The following is a 9353-nucleotide window of genomic DNA, read 5'->3' as shown; positions in this document are numbered from 1 at the left end:
ATGTAATGGTACTGTAAAAAAAAAAAAGACGGGACGCCGACCAAGAAGGTGTCAAAAAAAAGCCGCACCTCCCCGAAAGGGATCGTGAGGAAATGCGAATGCATTTGGGTGCACCCAATGAGTGTGCGATTAATTAATGAAGAGAGACGAGAGTGTGCACGTAGAGGCGTAATGCTCGAGTTGCATTGTGTTACACTTCGTCCTAGTGGTATCGTTACCGCGAGAGATTCGACTTCACCGACTTCCATCGCTATCAAGACACCAAAGCGCGCGCTCCCTGCATGATATACATAGGTCCGAGCGCGGAGAGGAGGAGCGCCCGAGCTCTCTCTCCTCCGAGCGAGCTCCGCGATGCGAGCGCCCTCAACGGGTACACTCATCCTCTCTCTTACCCTCCGCTGCTCCGCTATGCGAGCGCCATCACGCGCCCGCGCGCTCCTCCTCTCCCTTACCCTCCGCCGCTCACCACCTGCTCTGGTTGCTAGGCGCGGCGCAGCTGCTGCTAGGGGCGAGGAGGAGCGCGCGCGGAGAGATAACACCTGTGCGCACGCCGGCCAGGGACGCAGGACAACCCCCGACTAAGAAATGCATTCACATTTAAAATACAATAAAATGACGTTTCGGCTTCCACGCGGAAGCCTTGTTCACTCTTAGAGGCGAACGCGTGAAATCCACGATGGGCCGCATTGGCGTGGCACACTTATGAATTTTGGGAATGCCGTACAGTGCCGGAGCGGAGCCTTTGTGGCAAAGGAGCGAGAAATAAAGGGCCTTGTGTTGCGGATTCACGTAGTGGAAAACGTCAGCCAGAAGCTTCTGCAATTCCACTTTGAGGGTGGGGTCACGTTTGAGGACGGCATTGGTGCTGCTATCTTGGACGACATCTTGCTGATGTAGTCAGTGGTGTTCATAATAACCCTTTGTCAGCTGGCAGTATCCGCGATTCCTGCGAAGATTGCTGATTACGTTATGCTGTTCGGGCGACAAGGCAGAGTGCGGTTTACGCGGGAGCTTGGCGAGAATGCTGATTGCACGAGTACGGGCCTCGTCTCGCTCTGAGTCATCTACCTGACCAATGGCATGCTCTACGGCACAAATCATTTTCTTTGGGTCAAGTGCGGCATTCGTGTTGAAGTTCAGTCGGAGTTCGAGCACGCTCATCTCGGGCTGACTGGCAGCGTACGAGGACACATTGCACACCACTGACGTTGCTCGGTTAGACATGTTGTTCCTGTGGCGAGGCTGCAGGCGATCCAATTTCTTCCGACGTGTCTGTTCACATCGGCAGAACTGCAGTTGAGCCTTGAAGTTTGCGTGTAGCTGAATACTGGCGAATATATCCGGGCACTGGTATTCAAGGCGACGGCGAGCAAACAAGAGCTGATTCTGGAAGTCATTTTATTATATTTTTGACACCTTCTTGGTTGGCGTCCTGTCTTTTTCTTTCTACAACGATTCCGGCAGCCTGAAACAAGTTTCCTAAGCATTGGTTTCAGTCTTTCACAGAGAGAGTTTTGCCAGCTTATCTATGTTATATGTATTCACATAGGTTTTGTCAGCGCGCTTTTTTTGCCCCTAAACAGAGGCATAACCTCGGATGAAGGCTGTCTGCTTTGTTAATGGGCTCTTGCCAGTGAAAGTGCGCTGTTAACAATAAGACTTGGTGATTACCACACATAAATGGATGCTTCGCGTTTCCAGAAATGGTTTGTTGAACAGCTGCTACCGAACATCAAGCCACGCAGTGTGATCGTGATGGATAATGCGTCGTACCACACTGCTCCGGTTGAGAAGCTACCAAGCTCATCATCCAGAAAAGCGGAAAACCAGTCCTGGTTGATATCAAAAAAATTACAGCATATCCACAAGTGAATGGTGAAGAGCTTGAGCGAAGCTCCTGAAGCAATCATGGTCTCGGGATCCGCTTCTCGTTGAGCCCGTTTCGCAGCGGCGTCCTTGGCTCGCACCATCTCGGGATCCGCCTGGCTGCCGCCAAGCGAGCGCGACGCCAGGCGGATCTCCAGGCGGTGCGCGCCCGCGAAGCAGCCGCCAAGCGCGCTTGGCGGCAGCCTCTCGAGCTCGCACCTCGGGATCCTGCCGACGAGCACGAGACGCAGCGGCCTTCCGCACCCGGCGCTCCTCGTCGTCCATGGTCCGCCAAGCAGCACGATCCGGCAAGCGCACTCCTCCATGTACGGCGACGATCAAGGACAATGACAGATAACGGGCGCAGCAGCCAATCTGAGAGAAGCGGCACCTATTTATACGCCATCTAGCGTGCATTCACCCAACCGCGATATTGCACATGGATGGATGCTCTGAGCGTCCCCTTTATAACGGGGCGGTGACAAGTGTGCCACCTGGCTCGACAAAATAATCTCTTTCCTTCTTTTCTTTTTTGTATTTTTATAATTTTTAATATTTATTATTTCTTGTGTTTTATTTTTCTTTTATTTTTTATTTTTGTTTCCTTATTGTTTTTATTTTTATTTTATTGTTTCATTATTTCTTTTTTTTATCTCTATGGGACAGCGCCATCTATTGAATGATACGGCAGACGCGACGGCGGGGGAACGCCGGATGGAGCGACCAGGGGATGCTATAAGGAGCTTCGCTCCCAAAAATATTCTTTTTTCGGATGACCATGTATGAAGGGTAAGAGCGCACTGAAGACGAGCACACAATGAAGGCACACATATAGCGCTACTTTCAACAGTTTATTATTTTGATCTCTATACTACTTATAGGGCAAACCACGAGCCCATCTGCTGCGCAGAAGTCACAGCAACATTACTAAGCACCATAACGGACACCAAGGAAATCAAATTCCTTTTTCGTCTGTGCGATAGAAGGCATACTGACACACCTGTCACCCAACATTTCCATCTCTCCTGCTTCGATTATCTCGCGTGTAAGCCGATTTCTATTTCTTGACAGGACTCTGCACGTGTCGAACAAACGCATACAAGTACACTTCTTACAATGTAAATGTATTGCTAAGAACCCACCTGCCACGTTTCTAACATTGTAATGATGTTGACGCAACCGGTCATTCAAACAACCACCGGTTTGACCGACTTAGCTGCGACCACAAGATAGCGGCAGGCAATACACCATACACTCAGCGCAATCAAAAAACTTGTTCATTCTAAAGAGACAGGGCGTGCAAACATGGGCATGCGCAGATAAGTTTTCGTGCTTTCTTTTCAGCCGTTGTGCGTCTCTTCAGTTGTTAGTCGGCGTTTGTGGTGTCCTGACTTCTTTCTTGTGTCCGTGTTTGCACGCCCTGTCTCTTTAGAATGAATACTTACCAACTAGCTCAGCTCTCTGTTATTCCAAAAAAACTTGATTTTGTGATTAGTTTTGCACCCACGATTTCCGTTTGCATTCCTCGTCGTAATCTTGTACAGCCTTTCCAACATGTTTGGCGCTGAAAAGAGCACGCGCACTTTGGCCAGCTGAGCAATCTTTTTCAGATTATGGGAAACCGCGTGTACGTAAGGTAACACCCTTATGCGATTCCCTTGCTGAAATGTTCTCGCCGCATTTCGGTTTTAGATGCGAAGCATCTCTTACTCGGGGGTATGTCCCTCGACGTCGGCCTGGTAGTTCGCACTCACACTACGCATGCGACACTCTCCTCCTTCCCTCTCTCCAACAGCTGCGTGTTACTCTCTCCACTTCTCTACCAGCACCTGCTTGCGCTTCTCCTGCGTTCTCGCTTCTGCTCTCGCGGCGCATGCGCTACTCTCCTCCTCTAGTCTATTCTCCTTCAAGCCGGCAGAACACTGCACGTGTTGTCCAGCGCTTGCTTCGGTTGACTCGTCTGAAATGCGGGCTCGACATGCCGAAATTCTATCCTGCGCACCGCCGCGATGAGCGCCAGCGCATGAGCGTCCCCTCCCCCTCTATCTTCTCTCCTACGCTGCCTCCCTCTCGCGCGCCTGTGCACCGCGTTCACCGCTCGCCCTGTGAGAATTAACGGCCAGGCTAGAGGGAAGACACGACGCGCGTAGTGTTCCTCTTCGCGTTCCACGACGCGAGTTCGGTAGCATGCCCAACGAACGCCAACGCAACGCGATCGTGCAAGTGCTCCGGCTTCGCATCGCCTCATAGTTCCCTTTAGCGGGAGATGGTGTAATTTTTTTTACAGCGAAAGCTGTTATGAGAGCATTTCACCGGCCGTTTTTGGCACCGTAGTTGTCCGCCGCCGGTGTCCGTAACCAGTATCGCTCGAAATAAGAAAAAAAAAACGAAATAAGGAAAAATTCCAGGATGGAACGAGGTTCGAACCTGGGCCCTCTGCGTGGGAGCCCAGTATTCAACCTCTGAGCCATGCCGGTGCTTCAAACTGCTTTGCAAAAAGGTCCTATACAGGCTTCATGTCGGGAAGGAACCACATTAGCATACGCAACATAGCGTGGTAGAAGAGTAAAATAAGCACCAAGCGTCGCACAACGCGAATTCTGTAACCAGGCGTCACACAATGCGAATTGCGCAACGAGTAGGTTGTTGTCGAATGCTTCTAACCCATTACAAAGGGCTCCGCCATAATTCTTCATCGTCATCAGACACAGCATCAACAAAGTGCGCATAATACCCTACATGCGTTTAGCAGGTACCACGGCTCTCCGTAGAAAGACGAAAAATGTCATAGTGCCTGCTTCCCTACTTCTCAAAAATTACAATGATTTATAGCGTAGTGGCTTCCTCGCAAGTGCACTTGTATTGGTTGCCAAGGAAGCCCATAAGCGCATGATCCTATTCCTCGGGGTCTCAGTAAAATTACAATGATTTATAGCGTAGTGTGTTCCTCGCAAGTGCACTTGTATAGGTTGCCAAGGAAGCCCATAAGCGCATGATCCATTTCCTGGGGGTCTCAGTAAAATTACAATGATTTAGAGCGTAGTGGGTTCCTCGCAAGTGCACTTGTATTGGTTGCCAAGGAAGCCCATAAGCGCTGATCCGTTTCCTCGGGGTCTCAGTAAAATTACAATGATTTAGAGCGTAGTGGGTTCCTCGCAAGTGCACTTGTATTGGTTGCCAAAGAAGCCCATAAGCGCATGATCCATTTGCTCGGGGTCTCAGTAAAATTACAATGATTTATAGCGTAGCGGGTTCCTCGCAAGTGCACTTTTATTGGTTGCCAAGGAAGCCGATAAGCGCATGATCCATTTCCTCGGGCTCTCAGTAAAACTACAATGATTTATAGCGTAGTGGGTTCCTCGCAAGTGCACTTGTATTGGTTGCGAAGGAAGCCCATAAGCCCATGATCCATTTCCTCGGGGTCTCAGTAAAGTTCTCCCCCCCCCCCCCCGTCTCTCGCCAAGTCAACGTATGTTATACAGCATGACGGGAGAGGGAAATAGCGACCGGGCGTCACCCAATGCAAATTGCATAACTGGTGAGCCGTTTAAAGCTTCCAACCCATTACAAAGGGCTGAGCCATAATTCTTCATCGTCATCAGTCGTCGCGTGAACAAAGTGCACATAATGCCTTACAGACGTGTAGCTGGTGCCTCGCTTCTCCGCAGAACGACGAATAATGGCTTAGTAGGTGCTTCCCAACTTCACAAAAATTGTGATATATGGCGTAGTGGGTACCTTTCTAGTGTACTTGTATTGTAGCCCCAAGAGAGCTTACAACGGGCTCTAGAAGCGCCGCTCTTCCAGCTTTCGCGAGTGACTGTGCTGCGGTTTCAGCGCAGGCCTGGCGTTTTTTTTTTTGTTTTTGCTATCCCTCCAGATACACTGAGCTACGGAGACAAGCATAGCCTGGGGAAACCCGGTATCCAGCAGCCTCTTTCTTTGCTGGTCGAACCTGAATTGTGCCATAGTGTGACACGACTTCGTTGGGGCACTCTTGAAGCAAAGCTTCGTAATCGCCCTCTTAACTAGTTTGGAATGCGCGGAGTTGTAGGGGAGTAGGGGTTTACTTGCACGAGATTCATAATGCCAACAGGAATGATCACAGCCGAGCGACAGGCGAAAGTCCAGAAACCTCACGGTGCCATTCTGCGGAAACTCATGCGTCACCTCTAAGTGTTCAAGACAATCCTTGATTACTGGTATAAGACCGTTAAACTCAGCAACTAGCCGCTCGGTAGGACAATTTACAAAAAACAGGAAATCATCTACATATCTAAAGTTCTAACTACATTTGTACCCTTCAACCTTTCCGACAGCGTCACACAAAGCTGAGCTAAAAACAGGTCACTCAGTCGGGGAGCCAGGCAATAACCAATGCAGGTGCCTCTTTTTTGCAACTGTGCACAATCCTCCCATAAGATAAAGGTAGACTTAAGGTAGCACGTCAGAAGCCTGCAACCTTTTGCTGGCGCTCGATGTCAACATGACATCCTATGAAGCCTATACTCATCTCATGAAGCCTATCCTAACTCTCCTATCGTTATCTTCGGTGATTTCAACTTTCCTTTGATCGACTGGACTAACCCTGCAATCACGCTGTCAAGACATAGCGTCGAAAGTGATTTCCTGAACACATGTCGTACATTCGGCCTATCGCAACTAGTCACTGAGCCAACACGCATTTCAAACCATTCTTCAAACATTCTCGACCTACTATTTACAACACACGCCGACATCTGTTCCTCACTGACTTATCTTCCACCACTAAGTGATCACTGTATTGTTCATGGTACCTTGTCCAGTTATATAAAGAAAAGCAAGAAAACTTTAAAAACTCTGACACTGTACGACAGAGGTGACTACGCTTCTATGGCTGATTAACTAGCTGTTTTTGCGATGAATTCGAAAATCATTATCACTCGCGCTCCATTGAAACTAACTGGTCAATGTTTAAAAATGAGATGTTACGTGTAACCGCAAAATATGTCCCCACCATTACTGTTAAAGAGCGAGCATAGTCCCCGTGGTTTAACGGTAAACTAAAGAAGCTCAACAATAGGCAAAAAAGATTATTCAGATCTGCTAAGCGTTCCAATTCTAACGCTGCTTGGGCGAGCTACTTCACTGTAGCTGAGGATTATGCAACTTCAATCACGCAAGCCAAACGTCACTTTTACGGAACCACGCTACCTTCTTTGCTGCGCAACAATCCCAAACGGTTCTGGAAAACTACAAAAACCGGAGAGACGGATGGCATTTCACTAATCAATCCTAAGGGTTGTCCAATTGCCAAAGAGGATGTCGCTATTGTACTAAACAATACCTTTTGCTCAGTTTTCACCCCTGAAACCACTCAGAACCTTCCTTCATTTCCGTCCTACGCGCATTCCCTCATGAATTGTATTACCTTCAGCCCAAGTGGCATTGTTCATGTCATCTACAACTTAAAAAAATCGTCAGCTGCTGGAACTGACGGTATGAATACCAAAATGCTAAAACTCTAGCGCAAAACGAGCACAGCGGACAACGAACACAGCGGTCCTCGTCATTTCTTTGTCCACTGTGCTCGTTTTGCGCTAAAGTTTTAGCATTATGGAATACCAACTTGCCCGCTCCCACACCTTGCATCAATACCAAGGTGCTCAAAAACACTAAACATGTAACCAGTGTTATATTATCGCTAATATTTCAGCAATCACTAGATACAGGTTCTGTACCAGAGGACTGGCGGATCGGGAAGGTCGTCCCTGTCTTCAAGAAAGGTAGTCGGTCGTCTCCTAACAATTACCGTCCCATATCTATCACCAGTGTCTGTTGCAAAATAATTGAGCATATCGTGTACTCTGAAGTAGCACGTTTTTTGTCTGCTAACAATTTTTTCCATCCCAGTCATCATAGTTTTCGTCCCGGTCATTCTTGTGAAACTCAACTAGCCCTCTTCCTGCATGAAAGTCACTCGCACCTTGATAATAATATCCCCGTTGATGCCATATTTCTTGATTTCGAAAAAGCATTTGATAAGGTTTCCCATCGTCACTTACTGCTTAAACTTTCATGCCTGAAGTTAGACCCCTCCGTGCTCAACTGTATTCGCGAATTCCTAACCCATCGCAGGCAGTTTGTTGTTGCTAACTCCTGCAAATCTCCCCTCTCTCGTGTTCACTCTGGCGTTCCGCAAAGTACGGTACTAGGCCCCCTCCTCTTTTCAATTTACATTAACGACTTGCCACGTAACATCAACTATAACATTAGGTTATTCGCTGATGATTCCGTGCTGTATCACCCTGTAACTAATATCTTACATTCTTCCGTTTTACAGACAGATCTTAACACTATACAGGAATGGTGTACAGACTGGTTAATGTCCCTAAATATTAACAAAACTTTTGTAATGACTTTTCATCGACGTAAAGACTACATCGCTAACACTTACACTCTACACAATTACCCCGTAGCCGCTGCTGGGTGATTCCACGAGAGATCGAACATGCCTGTCCGGTCGCAATTTTTGTTTTGCCTGGGTTTTTTGTATGTTGTGTGGGCCCATTCAAAGTGCACGGAACTGGAAAGTTTATTTCTGAGAAACGCTCCCAGCGCGCCAAAAAAATATTTGAAGGTGGCAGCGCGGGCCTCCTGCTTTTGCGCACTGCAATATTTTCGGATTTCACGGCCGAATTTAGCGCGAACTATAAATGATGTGTCGAAAATTGTTTTGATGGTTTTAATACGCAATACTGTGAATTACATCCGTGCTTTTTTATGCCGTCCTCAAAAAGAAGAAAATGTGAAAAAATGGCAAACACGGCCGAAATGAAAAAAGGGTCCTAAGTTTGAGGCGCCTTGGCACCTTTGCTACTTCAAACAGAAATTCTTCAAAGGTATACTGCGCTAAAAGGAACAAGGACACAGAAAAGGGGGGGGGGGGACAACACATGCGCAGACTCACAACTGAAATTTTATTGAGTGAAGGGTGACATATATACACTGAAGATTAAAAAAGAAGGATGAGCTCATTCGGCAAAAACTGGTCACGTGAACGCGTCAATCACCATGTCAAAACCTAGATTCTAGATACCGTACTTCACAGTCAGCAAGCTGCACCGACGGATCGCTTACACACGCCCTTGTTTTTCCAGTCGCATAAGCTTCGTAGAGCTCCCGTGTGTTGCGGTCCTTGTGACGGTGCAGGACCTTGGTCCTATCCAGAAGGGGGTGGCACGCCCTCTTCGTCTCCTGCTCACATTCCCTGCAGTGCTTAGCTACGTGGGAGTAAACATCCGAAGAACAATTCTTTGAATGTTCTCTAACCGGATATTTATGCACAGGCCCGTTTGCCCGATATAGACATGACCACAGGTGAAAGGGAATTCATAAACTACTGCACAAGCACAGGGAACGTACTTATTCCTGCGGTCAACGTGGCAAACAAATGGACTAGTGCTAGGTGTTTTGTCAATTTTACTCATTACACGCGCACATAAACG

Source organism: Rhipicephalus sanguineus, chromosome 5, assembly GCF_013339695.2.
Source record: "Rhipicephalus sanguineus isolate Rsan-2018 chromosome 5, BIME_Rsan_1.4, whole genome shotgun sequence".
In the NCBI taxonomy this organism is placed as follows: domain Eukaryota; kingdom Metazoa; phylum Arthropoda; class Arachnida; order Ixodida; family Ixodidae; genus Rhipicephalus; species Rhipicephalus sanguineus.
The sequence above is the reverse complement of the archived record's forward strand: the minus strand, read 5'-3'. Positions refer to the sequence as shown.